The 17,109-nt window shown below is 37.3% G+C and overlaps 2 pseudogenes; both read left to right on the forward strand.

The window, feature by feature from the left end:
• The first annotated feature begins 1,818 nt into the window (after positions 1–1,818).
• LOC102282039 (olfactory receptor 4C15-like) lies at positions 1,819–2,753 on the forward strand (annotated as a pseudogene).
• Positions 2,754–14,904: 12,151 nt separating this feature from the next.
• LOC102284562 (olfactory receptor 4C11-like) lies at positions 14,905–15,815 on the forward strand (annotated as a pseudogene).
• Positions 15,816–17,109: the final 1,294 nt, after the last annotated feature.

Raw genomic sequence — 17,109 nt, forward strand, 5'->3', positions numbered from 1 at the left:
TAGCTGTAAGTGACAGTCAAAAAAATCAGCTTATTTTTATTTATCATGGTAAGTTTAATTTTTTGCCTTATTCTCTTATTTAACACACACAGACACACACACTCACATGCCATTTGACTGATAAATTACTGTTATATGTACAGGTGAGGACACAATCCTTCACAGCTGTGTGTTGATATGGAAAATGAAGTCAAAATGTGTAATAATAATCTGAATGGCTCATGAAATCTTTGTATGGGTAAGTTGTCTGGCTTTTAAAATGAGAGAATAGAAACTAAAATTGGTAAGGGCATTCTACCATAAGCAACATTTTCACATTTTCCAATTTGACCCTCATTATAATCTTGTGAAATGAGTAGGGAGGTTAGACATGATCATCCCTATATTACAATGTGTGTGAGTACATAGTCGTCACTTAGTGGTGTCCAACCCTTTGCAACCCCAGGGACTGGAGCCTACTAGGCTCCTCTGTCCATGGAATTATCCAGGCAAGAATACTGTAGCATGTTGCCATTTCCTACTCCAGGGGGGTACAATAAAGTCATATAAATTTGAAACAGATATCCTTGGATCTTGATCAGATTGGGCCACATTATATAAATCATTAGTAAAAAATAAAGCCTTCAGACTCTGGCTATATTCAGCATCCTGTTTGTATCCCTCATCTGTGCAGTTGTTGCTTATTTGAATCTGTAAGTAACTGGGCTGTTGCCTTCTGATTCTATTAATACCTCATTTGCCCTGCATCCTTAATCAAGAGTCATCATTGAAACATGAACAGAGGAATCAGAAAGTTTTACCTCTACAATGAATGGAGACTTTAGAAAGGGCCCTGCTTTCAAGTTCTTGCTAGAAAATTTTTGCTTCTTTCCCTATAGAGCCAGTGGGATGGACTTGAGTGTTAAAGTCAGAGATTTGGGGTGAAAATTCCAGACCCAGCACCTGCTATTTGTTATATTTTTATCTCCTAAGCATGAATTTCCTACCAGTAAGATAGGGTAAGAAGATCTAACACGAGCTATTTTCTACCCACTAGACCCGGAAGAGTTGCTTCCTTGCATGATTTAACTTAGTCAATTATAACATACTCATTGGTAGATATTATTCTATTTATAAACTTCCTTTCTTTTTTTTAAGTGATAAATTAGGAATAATACCAACTCAACACATACATACTTGTTATGAATGTTTAGTTTGCAGCACGGTGCTTTCCCAATGAGAATATATACATAGTGATTGAATTAATCTTAAAGGCTCAATTGAGTTCAGATTTTTAAAGATATAATTCAGGGATTAGTCATGATTTTTGAGCACCTCTATAAGCTTTGTCACATTTCCTCTTCTATCTGTAGATAAGGAAGTCACCAGATCAGGGATGTGGCAGGCATGACTAATAAACTGCCCTCCTCCTTTCCTCAGAACTTTGATATGGCTTCAGAATCTTTCTAACAATTGATGCTGGGAAAATACTACTATGTGATCAAAGTTGGCAGTTGAGATAAAAAAAAGGTTTCTTATCTCCACCACAACTGGATCCTTTCCCTTCCCCTATATCAAAGCTCTGACATCTTAAAGTATTTAATAATTTATATGTACCACAATTCTTCCTGATATCCCATACCACATTCAACAAATTTCTAATTTTGTGTTCTTACTGACATGAAGATCATTAGCACGTAAGATAATTTTTCATATACATGCACCAACTTTTCAATGATCATAATAGTAGTACAAACTGGTCTGAGACAAATTTTTCTTTCTCATCATTGTAGATGCTACATGTTCACTGTGGTGGCTTTCATCTTTTCCTTGGAAATCATGCAAAACCACAACTTTGTAACTGTTTGTACTCTTGGGGCTCTCACAGAGTCCAAATGTGCAGAAAACAATATTTGTTGTATTCTTGTTCATTTACATTGCAACTGTCGGGGGCAACTTGCTAATTGTGGTGATCATCAGTAGCAGTCCAGCACTCCAGGGCTCCCCCATGTACTTCTTCCTGGCTTTTCTGTCCTTCCTGGATGCATGCTTCTCCTCTGTCATTGCCCCAAAGATGACTGCGGACTCTCTCCATGAAAGGAAAACCATTTCCTTCGAAGGCTGCATGACCCAGCTCTTTGCTGAACACTTCTTTGCTGGGGTGGAGGTGATTGTCCTCAGTGCCATGGCCTATGACCGCTATGTGGCCATCTGCAAGCCCTTGCACTATTCTTCTATCATGAACCACAGACTCTGTGTCCTTCTCATGGTGGTAGCCTGGACAGGGGGTTTCATTCATTCCATGATACATATTCTCTTCACTTTCCAGCTGCACTTCTGTGGCTCCAATGTCATCGATCACTTCATGTGTGACTTGTACCCACTGCTGGAGCTTGCCTGAACTGACACTCACATTTTGGGGCTTTTGGTAGTCACCCAACAGTGGGTTTATCTGTATCCTAATCTTCTCCTTGTTGCTTGTCTCCTATGGGGTCATCCTGCTGTCTCTGAGAACCCATAGCTCTAAAGGGCAGCAGAAAGCCCTCTCCACCTGTGGATCTCACATTGCTGTTGTGATTTTATTCTTCGTCCGATGCATATTTGTGTATGCACGACCTCCATCTGCTTTATCCTTTGACAAAATGGTAGCCATATTTTACACCATCCTAACTCCCTTGCTCAATCCTTTGATTTACACGTTCAGAAATAAGGAAGTGAAAAGTGCCAGGAGGAAAACGTGGACCAGAATAATGGTGGTTTCTAATGAAAAATAAAATGTTAAACTTTTAGAAAATTTTAAATTAAGTGTAAATGTTGTCAAACTTTCTTAGACAAAAACTTTGTGTCAAACTTATTTGACAGGTAGTAAGTCATCCAATGCTTCCCTGGTAGCTCAGCTGGTTTAAGAATTCACCTGTAAGCTTGGAGAACCAGGTTCAATTCCTGAGTCAGGAAGATCCACTGGAGAAGGGATAGGTACCCACTCCAGTATTCTTGGGCTTCCCTGGTGACTCAGCTGGTAAACAATATGCTAGGAATGTGGCAGACAGGTCATCCAATAAAAGACCATTAACACGTGGCCAAGGAAATAATGTTTTCTCTCAGATCACTTATGAACTCTAATATGGCAACTCCATTTCCTTATATGTAAATTTAAAAATAATTTAATTTTATGCATATAGGAATCTTTTTTTTTTTTTTTAAAGAGAGCCATTACCCAAAATGGGTGGGTCATGGTGGAGAGATCTGACAGAATGTGGTCCACTGGAGAAGGGAATGGCAAACCACTTCAGTATTCTTGCCTTGAGAACCCCATGAACAGTATGAAAAGGCAAAATGATAGGACACTGAAAGAGAAACTCCCCAGGTCAGTAGGTGCCCAATATGCTACTGGAGATCAGTGGAGAAATAACTCCAGAAAGAATGAAGGGATGGAGCCAAAACAAAAACAATATGCAGCTGTGGATGTGACTGGTGATAGAAGCAAGGTCTGATGCTGTAAAGAGAAATATTGCATAGGAACCTGGAATGTCAGGTCCATGAATCAAGGCAAATTGGAAGTGGTCAAACAAGAGATGGCAAGAGTGAATGTAAACATTCTAGGAATCAGCAAACTGAAATGGACTGGAATGGGTGAATTTAACTCAGATGACCATTATATCTACTATTGTGGGCCGGAATCCCTCAGAAGAAATGGAGTAGACATCATGGTCAACAAAAGAGTCTGAAATGCAGTACTTGGATGCAATCTCAAAAATGACAGAATGATCTCTGTTTGATTCCAAGGCAAACCATTCAATATCACAGTAATCCAAGTCTATTCCCCAACCAGTAACGCTAAAGAAGCTGAAGTTGAACGGTTCTATGAAGACCTACAAGACCTTTTAGAACTAACACTCAAAAAAGATATCCTTTTCATTATAGGGGACTGGAATGCAAAAGTAGGAAGTCAAGAAACACCTGGACATTTCACATGTTTCAATGCCATTCTCCCAAATCTTCCCACCCTCTCCCTCTCCCACAGAGTCCATAAGCCTGTTCTATACATCAGTGTCTCTTTTGCTGTCTCGTATACAGGGTTATCGTTACCATCTTTCTAAATTCCATATATATGCGTTAGTATACTGTATTGGTGTTTGTCCTTCTGGCTTACTTCACTCTGTATAATAGGCTCCAGTTTCATCCACCTCATTAGAACTGATTCAAATGTATTCTTTTTAATGGCTGAGTAATACTCCATTGTGTATATGTACCACAGCTTTCTTATCCATTCATCTGCTGATGGACATCTAGGTTGTTTCCATGTCCTGGCTATTATAAACAGTGCTGCGATGAACATTGGGGTACACGTGTCTCTTTCCCTTCTGGTTCCCTCAGTGTGTATGCCCAGCAGTGGGATTGCTGGATCACCAGGTTCAATGCACGATGCTGGATGCTTGGGGTTGGTGCACTGGGAAGACCCAGAGGGATGGTATGGGGAGGGAGGAGGGAGGAGGGTTCAGGATGGGGAACACATGTATAATTTTTTAAATTAAAATTGAAAAAATAAATAAATAAATAAATAAAAAAAAAAAAAAAAAGAAAGAAACACCTGGAGTAACAGGAAAATTTGTCCTTGGAATATGGAATGAAGCAGGGCAAAGACTAATAGAGTTTTGCCAAGAAAATGCACTAGTCATAACAAGCACCCTTTCCAACAACACAAGCGAAGACTCTATACATGGGCATCACCAGATGGTCAACACCGAAATCAGACTGATTATATTCTTTGCAGCCAAAGATGGAGAAGCTCTATACAGTCAGCAAAAACAAGACCAGGAGATGACTGTGGCTCAGACCATGAACTCTTTATTGCCAAATTCAGACTTAAATTGAAGAAAGTAGGGAAAACCATTGGCCATTCAGGTATGACCTAAATCAAATCCCTTATGATTATACAGTGGAAGTGAGAAATAGATTTAAGGGCCTAGATCTGATAGAGTGCCTGATGAGCTATGGAATGAGGTTTGTGACATTGTACAGGAGACAGGGATCAAGACCATCCCCATGGAAAAGAAATGCAAAAAAGCCAAATGGCTGTCTGGGGAAGCTTAACAAATAGCTGTGAAAAGAAGAGAAGTGAAAAGCAAAGGAGAAAAGGAAAGATATAAACATCTGAATTCAGAGTTCCAAAGAATAGCAAGAAGAGATAAGAAAGCCTTCTTCAGCGATCAATGCAAAGAAATAGAGGAAAACAACAGAATGGGAAAGACTAGAGATCTCTTCAAGAAAATCAGAGATACCAAAGGAATATTTCATGCAAAGATGGGCTTGATAAAGGACAGAAATGGTATGGATCTACCAGAAGCAGAAGATATTAAGAAGAGATGGCAAGAATACACAGAAGAACTGTACAAAGAAGATCTTCACGACCCAGATAATCATGATGTGTGATCACTGACCTAGAGCCAGACATCCTGGAATGTGAAGTCAAGTGGGCCTTAGAAAGCATCACTATGAACAAAGCTAGTGGAGGTGATAGAATTCCAGCTGAACTATTCGAAATCCTGAAAGATGATGCTGTGAAAGTGCTGTACTCAATATGCCAGCAAATTTAGAAAACTCAGTAGTGGCCACAGGACTGGAAAAGGGCAGTTTTCATTCCAGTCCCAAAGAAAGGCAATGCCAAAGAATGCTCAAACTACCGCACAATTGCACTCATCTCACATGCTAGTAAAGTAATGCTTAAAATTCTTTAAGCCAGGTTTCAGCAATATGTGAACCATGAACTTCTGACGTTCAAGCTGGTTTCAGAAAAAGGCAGAGGAACCAGAGATCAAATTGCCAACATCCACTGGATCATGGAAAAAGCAAGAGAGATCCAGAAACATCTATTTCTGCTTTATTGACTATGTCAAAGCCTTTGACTGTGTGGATCACACTAAACTGTGGAAAATTCTGAAAGAGATGGGAATACCAGACCTCCTGATCTGCCTCTTGAGAAATTTGTATGCAGGTCAGGAAGCAACAGTTAGAACTGGACATGGAACAACAGACTGGTTCCAAATAGGAAAAGGAGTATGTCAAGACTGTATATTGTCACCCTGCTTATTTAACTTATATGAAGAGAACATGAGAAATGCTGGACTAGAAGAAACACAAGCTGGAATCAAGATTGCCGGGAGAAATGTCAAAAACCTCAGATACGCAGATGACACCACCCTTATGGCAGAAAGTGAAGAGGAACTCACAAGCCTCTTGATGAAAGTGAAAGAGGAGAGTGAAAAAGTTGGCTTAAAGCTCAACATTCAGAAAACGAAGATCATGGCATCCGGTCCCATCACTTCATGGGAAATAGATGGGGAAACAGTGTCAGACTTTATCTTTCTTGGCTCCAAAATCACTGCAGATGGTGACTGCAGCCATGAAATTAAAAGACGCTTACTCCTTGGAAGGAAAGTTATGACCAACTTAGATAGCATATTGAAAAGCAGAGACATTACTTTGCCAACAAAGGTCCGTCTAGTCAAGGCTATGGTTTTTTCCAGTGGTCATGTATGGATGTGAGAGTTGGACTGTGAAGAAAGCTGAGCACCGAAGAATTGATGCTTTTGAACTGTGGTATTTGAGAAGACTCTTGAGAGTCCGTTGGACTGCAAGGAGATCCAACCAGTCCATTCTGAAGGAGATCAGCCCTAGATTTCTTTGGAAGGAATGATGCTAAAGCTGAAACTCCAGTACTTTGGCCACCTCATGCGAAGAGTTGACTCATTGGAAAAGACTCTGGTGCTGGGAGGGATTGAGGGCAATAGGAGAAGGGGACGACAGAGGATGAGATGGCTGGATGGCATCACTGACTCAATGGACATGAGTCTGAGTGAACTCTGGGAGTTGGTGATGGACAGGGAGGCCTGGCGTGCTGAGATTCATGGTGTCGCAAAGAGTCAGACACGACTCAGCAACTGATCTGATCTTATCTGATTACTGGTCAGTTCACTTGCTACTCATACAATGGTTTATAAAATTTCTGGAGGGAAGAAATAAAATATCTTACAATTAGAAACAGGAGCTTACTCAAGCTATCCCAGATGAAAAGAGTTTTATATTTATGTTGCTGATTTTAGTGACTGATGAAAATCAGGACACAGGGATAGAAGAGACCAGAACAATCACAAAACTTCCACTGTAGGGATTCCTCTAGCACAGGTTTATAAATAGCAAATCCCATCCTGGATTTCAAGGATCCCTTCCCTATCTACTTTTAGAGAATGCATAAATTTCTGATATATCAAATAAATTACTTATTATTGCTTTACTTTACTATATTGCTATACATTATTATACATATTGTGTTAAAATTATAGCAATTTAGATTCATCCTTGAGAGATTTGTATTCTAGTCTCAGTTCTGTTACTAACTAGCTGTGTGAAGAACTTGATGATTTATTTCACTTCTCTGACCCAGAATTCTTTTGTTTAGGTAGATTAACAAAATTTTTATATATATAATATATATATATACACTATATATATATAGTATAATATTATATAATATATTTAATATATATAATACTATAATATTATATTATTATATGTATAATATATATATATTTCTCCAGGTTTATATATATATATATATATATATATATATATATATATTTCTTTTGCATATTCTCTGAGTCAAGGATTCTTTCTTTTCATGCTATATATTTTGGTATTTAGAGAAACTTTTTAGAAGTAAGTCTTCATATTCCCATTTAATTAATGGATGGACTAAAGGTCAAAGACTTTAAAGTGAAAGTGTTAGTCATTCAGTTGTGTCTGACTTTTTGTGACCACATGGACTGTAGACCGTCAGACCCCTCTGTCCATGGGATTCTCTAGGCAAGAATACTGGAGTGTGTAGCCATTCCTTTCTCCAGGGGATCTTCCTGACCCAGGAATGGAAATCGGTTGTCCAGTGTTGCAGGTAGGTTCTTTACCATCTGAGTCACCAGGGAAGCCCCAAGACTTTAAGGAACATATCAAAAATCTTTCTCAGGATTCTTCCAGTCTATTTGTTTAAAAAAAAGAAAGAAAGAAAAGAAAAGGCCATGTTTTGGAATGTGATTTTTCCCTACAAAGTTTCTCTGAGCTGCTTGGACTTGCTGGTTGCCACTAGACCCTTTAGCAAAAGTTCTAAGCATGGTACAATTTACTCATGGCATTCTTTCACCTCAGTTGCTGTCTGCTTTCACCTATACATACCCTGGGCCTCTCACTTCATACTTATTGAAGATACCTAGCAGGCAATGTCAGACCTTATAGGTAATTCTCAGACCATAATGCTGGTTGTAATATGATCTCCCAGGTAGGAAAGTAACTTTTTGATATAATCTAACCTGTCTTTAATACCTTGTGCTGTGCTGTGCTTAGTCCCTCAGTCACGTTTGACTCTTTGCAACCCCAGGGACTGTAGCCCTCCAAGCTCCTTTGTTCATAGGATTCCCTAGGTAAGAATACTGGAGTGAGTTGCCACGCCCCTCCTCCAGGGGATATTCACAACCCAGGGATCGAACCCAGATCTCCCGCATTATAGGCAGATTATTTACCATATGAACCACTAGGGAAGCCCAAGAATAGAGGAGTGGTTGGCCTAGCCCTTCTCTAGGGGGTCTTCCCAACTCAGGCATTGCACTAGGGTCTCCTGCATGGCAGGCGGATTCTTTACCAGCTGAGCTACCAGTGAAGACCCTTCCATACCTCACAACCCTTCAAAAGCAAAGATTTAGCTCTGTTTCTTTTAAGAGGAAGAGCATCTATCTTGATAAAGAAAATACATGAGACAAGTATTCAAGTTTCTTTCTCTTTTACTTCTTTCCTGTCTTCCTCTATAAATTGGTTTAAAAAACATGAATAGGATTAGAAATGGAAGGTTTGAACATCAATAATGTTAAACTAAATAAGTATTGATTATTGTCGCTGTTCAGTCCCTAAGTCTGACTCTTTTGTGGCTTTTCGGACTCTGCCAGGCTCCTCTGTCCATGGAATTCCCAGGAAATAATACTGGAGTGAGTTGCCATTTCCTTCTCCAGGAGATCTCCGGAGGCAGAGATTGAACTCATATCTCCAGGACTGGTAGACAGATTCTTTACCACTGACCCATAACTGCCTGTTATAAAGGGAACATAGGAAATTCAAGAGATTGAGAAATTTGCTTAAATTCACATAAAAGGTAAATGGAAAGGCCAGGACTCAAGTTTACAGTACATATTTCATCCCTGAGCCTTTCATGGGTTTCAAATGTCCTCATGCCTCTAGAAGAGATGGGCTTAAAGAAACCTTATGGAGAAGGAAAGAGAATTTCCTCACATCGAATCACATACACTGAAGTGTAACTAATTGGCCCCCAGGTTTGCTTTTGCTCTTGGACCGTCTGAGCTAGGTAGCTCATTGCATATCCTTTGGGACTGGTTTGGGAGAAATACTTTCCTGGAAGGTCCTGAAGCTGAAGTCCTGTGTTAGGCATTCACAGACTTCTGTAGGAGTTACTATAAATACCCGATGAAGTAAAAAGAAAACACTTAAACTCATGATTTTCCAAAAAATATATTGTGGGAAAAGAGCTGACTTCAGAGGCATTTCTCAATAAGAATGGAGAAATAGTTTTCTTCACAAAGTCTCCAAGAAGCAAATTAAGAAATTTGCCCCATTTTTTTCACATTGAAGTGGACTCCTCTCCGCTTCAAAAAGAGAACTTGTTCTGTCTAAACAAGTGCTTCTGAGGAGGAGCTTGTGAATTATCACCACATGCAGAGTTCCCTTTCTCCATAAACTCCTTACATCCCATGACCTCTTGTGATAAACCCCAAGATAAATCTTAATGAAGCATAGTTTGTGTGTTTTTTTCAGGTTTCATATAATTTAACTTTTAAATACATTAAAGTTGAAGATGTGCAAAGTATATTTTATTGGAAATCATCTGTTTGCTCATAAGAGGTAAGTTTTTTCATTCTTTCTGAAATATTTTCTTCTAATTGCCTCCTAAAGACCGAGCTCTTAGAATCTTTAGTCAGAGTGTCTTCTAACGGATGATGGAGGTCCTGGGGAGTGTTCACACCAATGAAGGGTTATGTTGATCTAGGGTTCCTAGGCTTTCCTTGGAGTTGGCACATGCCTGTACTACCCTTAAATGCATCTCTGCTCACAGAGGGTACAATGAACTGGATTGAGGCCAACTTGGTAGAAATTTCTGTCTTGGGGAATCTTCTTGTTGAAAGTGTAGGTCATTGCTGATGTTTCTAGGATGCAATATAAAATAGAACTGTGCTTTCTACACAGTTGAATTTTCAAGCCCCCCGAAAACCCTTTGCTCATAATCAGACTCCCTTTTTGGTTTAGAGGAAAGTGACTGTGTGGTCAGCCAGGAAGAAAGAAGCTGAACTGTGATGAAATTTTGGCTCAAACTACCCTCTCTAATATTTTTGCTCACCTTCCCACTCTGTCTTTCTGTATCCTATCCCTGACTATTGTTTCTCTGCTCACTCACTCTCCTCTCTCCTGCTCTAACTTCATTAGTCTGCTTTTTTCCTCCTCTTCTCTATAATCGATTTAGGTTTATTTAGTTTTCTGCTTTGATATTAGCCTCAATATGCAGTTTAATTAACTTGATTTTGGAGTGAGGACAGAAATTAAAGATATCAATTTGACATCCTTCTCTGATGGCTCAGAATTTCTTTTTCCCAGTGATGACTGGGATTTGATATTTTATATGAAATGTGGGTGAGTGCTAGGCTATCTAGGTACACCCTTGTCTAGTTATACCCTAACTGCCTTAGTTAGAATACTCTGCATTACAGGTCAAACTTTGTAACTAGAAAAGGACAAATAAATGGCCACAGTTGCCTTGCAAAAAATTATGGAAGTCAGATGAAATAATACAAGGGAAAGCTTGTTTGAATGATAAGATTAGATAATAAAAATATTTAATTCGGTATTGATTTATTCAATCATATGTGTATGGAAACCCACATAGTAATATAGGAGCAGAGAAGATATAGGCACATGTCTATTTACCTGGAGGAAAAAAAAATTACAGACTTTTGGCCCCAAATATTATTTAATTGGTTAAAATTTCAACAGGTGAAAGTAAAAATCTAAGGATGAAGGAAGCAAAAATAGTTTCCTCTACCACTAGTATTATTAGTATCATTCTATTACTTCAATTTGGGAGATACCATCTTTATTCTTTCTTATAGTATTTCTGTGCTTTTTCATATTAGTGTTGAATGACCTATTAATTTACTTAAATATGAGTTTTCAGATACTTTTCCTCTTTCTGATTATCACCAATCCTTCATGGCATCAGAGATACCAACAAGTCAGTCATCAGATATGTACTAAGAGACTATTCATTATCCAGAGTCAACAGATAGAGCACGGAAAATTGTCCTTAGCCTCTTTACAACAATTTGGTGAAGTGGTGGGATGATCCAGGGATTGGAAATACAGACTGAATTCTGTCATAAAGTTCTGAGGGGGTATTGATCCAACCTAATACATAGATTAAGTCTATATGTCCCCAAATAGTTTCTTTGCTTACTTAAAGTGAAACAAAATACAATTAGATGCACTGGTTTTCACAGTGGTCTATTATCTGCCCACTGATTGTCTTTTACAGCTTTCTGATTTAATGAGAGTGCAGTCTTTATGGAGAAAAGATATATTTTTCCTAAAGCAATGCATGCTGTTCTTCTAATAATATTTAATCATTCTCTCCAAACTGCTCCTCTTCTCACAGCAAAGGGCCCACTGCCTTTTTTTTCTTTTTTGGAAACCTAATGCACTGAAATTGAATAATCATGAACTTATTCTCCTTTTAAATATTCATCAGAGATTACTGAAACTGTAATTTGGAGTGAGTGAAAGTTGCTGAGTCATGTTCAGCTCTTTGAGACCCCATGTACTATACAATCCATGGAACTTTCCAGGGCAGAATACTGCAGTAGGTAGCCTTTCCCTTCTCCAGGGGTTCTTCCAAACCCAGGGATCTAACTCAGGTCTCCTGCATTGTGGGCAGATTCTTTACCAGCTGAGCCACAAGGGAAGCCCAGGAGTACTGGAGTGGGTAGCCTGTCCCTTCTCCAGTGAATCTTCTGACACAGGAATCAAACCAGGGTCTCCTGCATTGCAGGTAGATTATTACCAACTAAACAATCAGAGAAGCCATTTTGAGATTATAGTAATTATAACATTTCTTTCTAATATTATTTTAGCTAAACTACAAGGAAGCCTAAAGTTTTATTTAGATGTGTAAATTTATTAGAGGTAAGTGGACAATTTGACTTATTGATATGAAAATATTTATTATTCAAGGAAACCCAGTATAAGCTTGTTGAATACTTGGGTTTCAGAGACTCTTGTTGGAAACCTCAGCTTAACATATTGAAAGCCATAGCTCCATTTCTTTCTCATATTTGAACAGTGCAATCAATTTATTCTCCAGGGATCTTTCTACTTTGGCATTAAAATTAATTTGTATTATCACATAGAATTGTGTGTAATTTTATGTAATTAATGATCTTATGTAGAGGAATGTTACTTCTCCAGCTTGGTTGTGAAGAGGTAGAGGAAATCTTTCCATTCCCTATCAGCTGACTTTAGATATCAGTAGCTTCTTCGTACATGTTTGATGACTGAGTTGATGCTGTTATTGATGCATTGAAGGATTGATAATTAATTATAAAGAGAAAAAATGTCTCAAAAGTCATATTAAAGCAAACCAAAAGGTCATTTGACATTAAAGTGAAAAAGCACAGAAATATTATAAGAAAGAATAAAGGTGAAATCTCTCAAATTTAAGTAACAGAATAAAATGGAAAGAAGAGTAAATTTGATAGATTTTAGTGCATAAAATTGAAAATAGCTCATAACTTAAAGGTATTAAAATTTTATTGACAAAAGATTTACATAATTCAAAAATGGATAAAATATAAGCAAATATATACACAATATTATGCACTGTTGCTAACCAAAATACAAATAATTTTAATTCAGATAATCAAGTAAATATGAGTGCCCCATGTTAGGTTTTTATTAGAAATTCATGGCCTATTGTTATAAATATAGAAATAATGGAAAAATACAATTGGTGCATAAGAAGAAATATTTAACTATATAAATACACACACGATCCTGAAAACACTCACAGAATATGTAAGGAACTAACATTTTCATCCAGTGAGTGAAATTGGTTAATTATGAATTTTTAAGAGTACTTTTCACAGTCTGTAATCTACCATAAACTTTGGAGATTTTATTATGCAAATATATTCATTCTAGTTTTTTTTAAAGTATATTGAAGTAACCAAATTGGAAGATTATTTAGTAGTTGTTAATAATTATGAAATATGCATATTTATGTCAGTAATCTCTGGGACACATTTTGATGAAATTATTAAAATAACCAAAAGTTGTATAAGAAGAGTTTATTCAAAAGTTGTTCATTAGGATGAAAATTTGTAAACAACTTTAGTCAAGATATGTGATAGAATTTATATTATGAGATTTTGATACATTAATTTATGGTTGCTAAATTAATAATTACAGTATGGATACTCTTTAAAAAATGTGAAAGGCTTTTAGTAATCAAAAATGAAAATTAGAAAGTATAAAAATATTATAAGATGATTGAAAATTTATATATGTGTATGCTTATAACCGAGAAGGCAATGGCACCTCACTCCAGTACTCTATCCTGGAAAATCCCATGGATGGAGGAACCTGGTAGGCTGCAGTCCATGGGGTCGCTAAGAGTTGGGCACGACTGAGCGACTTCACTTTCACTTTTCACTTTCATGCATTGGAGAAGGAAATGGCAGCCCACTCCAGTGTTCTTGCCTGGAGAATCCCAGAGACGGCGGAGCCTGGTGGGTTGCCGCCTAGGGGGGTCGCACAGAGTCGGACACGACTGAAGCGACTTAGCAGCAGCAGCATGCTTATAAAAAGAATAAAATAGAACAATGGGAGATATTTATAGGTTTAAATCCTGAAATACATTTAAAAATTATGTCTAAGATAAAAATTGGAAGAGTACAAACCTCTGGAAAACAGTAGTAGGAGAATCAGATATGGGACAGGGCATTATACGAGTTTTAGAAATATAAGAAATGGCACTTCAGATTGGATCCATAGGGTGTGAAGATTAATTTGATACATTTCTTAATAGCATGGGTAATGGATTATTTCAAACATATAGTAAATTTTTCTCAAAATGTCAGTTTCAATGATTTACTCAAATATCTCATGTGCCCTAATAGTATAATTGCAACTAGCCTAAAAGTTGGAAAAACAGTTTTTTCGTAAAGCTTAATGCAAACATGATTTTGAAGAGATCAGAAATAATGGGTGCAACCTGGTTTCCAAATCAAGAAATGTGTTTCTTCAAGAAAGAACCCCAAAAGTGTTATTATAAAATTATATAGAATATAAAATTATATATATATAATTATTATATATATATTTAATATATAAATTCAGTAGTTGATATGTATATATATTATATGAGCATATATATCATATACACTATATCTATTGGAACTTCTAATTGTCATTTGAAGAAAAGACATCAAGACATTAAAGTGACCTGATCAATATCATACAACAAAGTCATTAACTCTCAGACTTTGGCAAAAAGCACAGTCATTGAGGGTTCTCTTGCACAAATCTTATTCCCTATAGAAAGAACTGGTTAAAGCATGAAAACCAGTGTAAAAAACATTATTTCATAATTTATTTCAATGCATGAAAACTTTGAGAAATAGTGAGTTATATGTTTTGATGGAATTATAACTCTAAAAGTTATAATTTCAAGTCCAAATACATTTCTTTTGCCAAGTCACCATTTCCCCCACTTCCTTTGCGGATGAACCGCTTCTCAGCTATGCCTGTTTTACATTCACCATAATTATGGAGGTGAACAACAGTGTGAACAAGTTCATTTTGCTTGGGTTAGCACAGAATCTACTAAAGGACAAAGTAGTATTTGTGATCTTCTTGCTTCTATACCTTGCAACTCTGTTGGCAAACTTCCTAATTGTGATGACCATACGAAATAGGCAGACACTTGGGAGCCCAATGTGCTTCTTCCTTTTCTACTTATCCTTTGCTGATGCCTATTTTGCGACAACCACTGCCCCTAGGTTGATTGCAGATTCTGTGTCTTAGAAGAAAGTCATCTCCTACAATGAGTACATGACCCAGATCTTTGCATTTCACTTCGTTGGGTGCATGGAGATCTGGGTGCTTGTCCTCATGTCCATTGATCGCTATGTGGCCATTTGCAAGCCCCTGCAGTACACAGCCATCATGAGCCAGTGTGTCTGTGGCACACTGGTAAAACTGGACTGGGTGGAGGCCTTCATTCTTCAGCACAGATTCTCTTGGTTTTGACATTACCCTTCTGTGGCCCCAATGCTATTGATCACTATTTCTGTGATATGAAACCATTGTTGAAACTTGCCTGCAGTGATACTTATGTCATCAGTCTACTCATAGTGTTTAACAGTGGGGCTATATGCATGGTGAGTTTCATACTGCTGCCAGTCTCCTATGTTTTCATCTTATGTTCTCTGAGTAATCATAGTGCAGAAGGAAGAAAGAAAGCCCTATCTACTTGCACCTCTCAAATTATTGTTATTGTGTTATTCTTTGTACCATGTATATACACATACACTCAGCCTGTAACTGCATTTCCAGTGGACAAGATGGTGGCTGTGTTTTACACTATTAGGGCACCTTTGATCAACCTCCTGATTTACACTCTGAGGAATGCAGAAGTCAAACAGGCCATGAGAAGGCTATGGTGCAACAAACTCTGACTCAAGATGGCAAAGTGCAGAAGATGCCAATTGCTAATTCTGCCACAGTATAAATAAAACTGGATTGATAGGAAAGGCAAAATGTTCTCATCCCAGTGTAGACAACATAGTTCTCTTCCAGTGGGACCTGTGCAAGAATAAGCAGAATCTATAGAGCACAGATCTGTATTATTATAACCAATGTCTCATGGAGAGACAACATGAAGTGCAATCACAATTGTGGGAGCATAAGAGCATTCCTCACTTCTGCCATCTGCTTTGATGTTCTTTTGAGGCTCGAGAACCAGATTCTGTTTTTTCTGTAGCTTTATTTTCTTATTTTGAACACTATTTTTTGTTTGTTTTTATTTTTCATGTTTCTTCTTCAAATTTTATACTCTGTCCTTGATTTCTGTCATCTATTTTGTTGTTAAACCAGTGCTGGCACTACTTTGTATCATATCTTTTTTGGCTCAAGAGTCAGTCCATCAAGTCATTCCCAGAAACTTATTCTCTCCAAGGAGCATAAATAGCAAATAGTTAAGTTCCTATTTTATGCTTGTCTCCCTCTTGAAACACCCTTAAAAATGGGCCTTTCCTTTGCTTGCAGTGTACAAGGAAATAACTAACTTTATATTCAAACTAGACTATTCTATTTATAACAAAAATACTTTCTGTATTGATCCATAATTTTTCTATATTTTTATAATTTATATAATTTTAATATTTTTGTTCATCATATTAACCATTATTTTATATTATTTAATTTTACATACTTATTAATGTTTTTGTAATTTAAATCTTTAGACAGTTCCCAAATATTTGATAAATCAGTGATAATTTTATAAAATTGTAAGAATTATATTTTAAAACCCAGCATGTCATTGATGAGACCATACATACAAAAGAGGAAACAACTGGCATACGAAACAGAGCTAAAAAGAGAAGAGGTCCACAGAAGTGAGACTCCCAACTTGGAAACACAGAATAAAATATGTCAAGAATGAAAACTTTTTCCAACATATTTTTGCTATGAAGGGGAAGAAATTACTGGAATAAGTTTCTGGCAACAAACTGGTGTTCAAAAAGTGGTATTTTAGGATGAAGGAAACAACAGCATATTTCATGATGATGGAATGATTCTGAAGAGAGCAAAAGGGGGTAAGGGAGCAATTATCAGATCATTTCTCTTATGTAGAAGGAGGAAATTGGATTTGTCTGGTACACGTGGACATGTTGGCTTGGAACAGTGGTTACTGTTATTTAGCTGCTAAGTCATGTCTGACTTTTTTGTGACACTATGGACTTTAGTCCG

Source organism: Bos mutus, unplaced genomic scaffold (assembly GCF_027580195.1).
Source record: "Bos mutus isolate GX-2022 unplaced genomic scaffold, NWIPB_WYAK_1.1 CTG216, whole genome shotgun sequence".
NCBI classification, from domain to species: Eukaryota; Metazoa; Chordata; class Mammalia; order Artiodactyla; family Bovidae; genus Bos; species Bos mutus.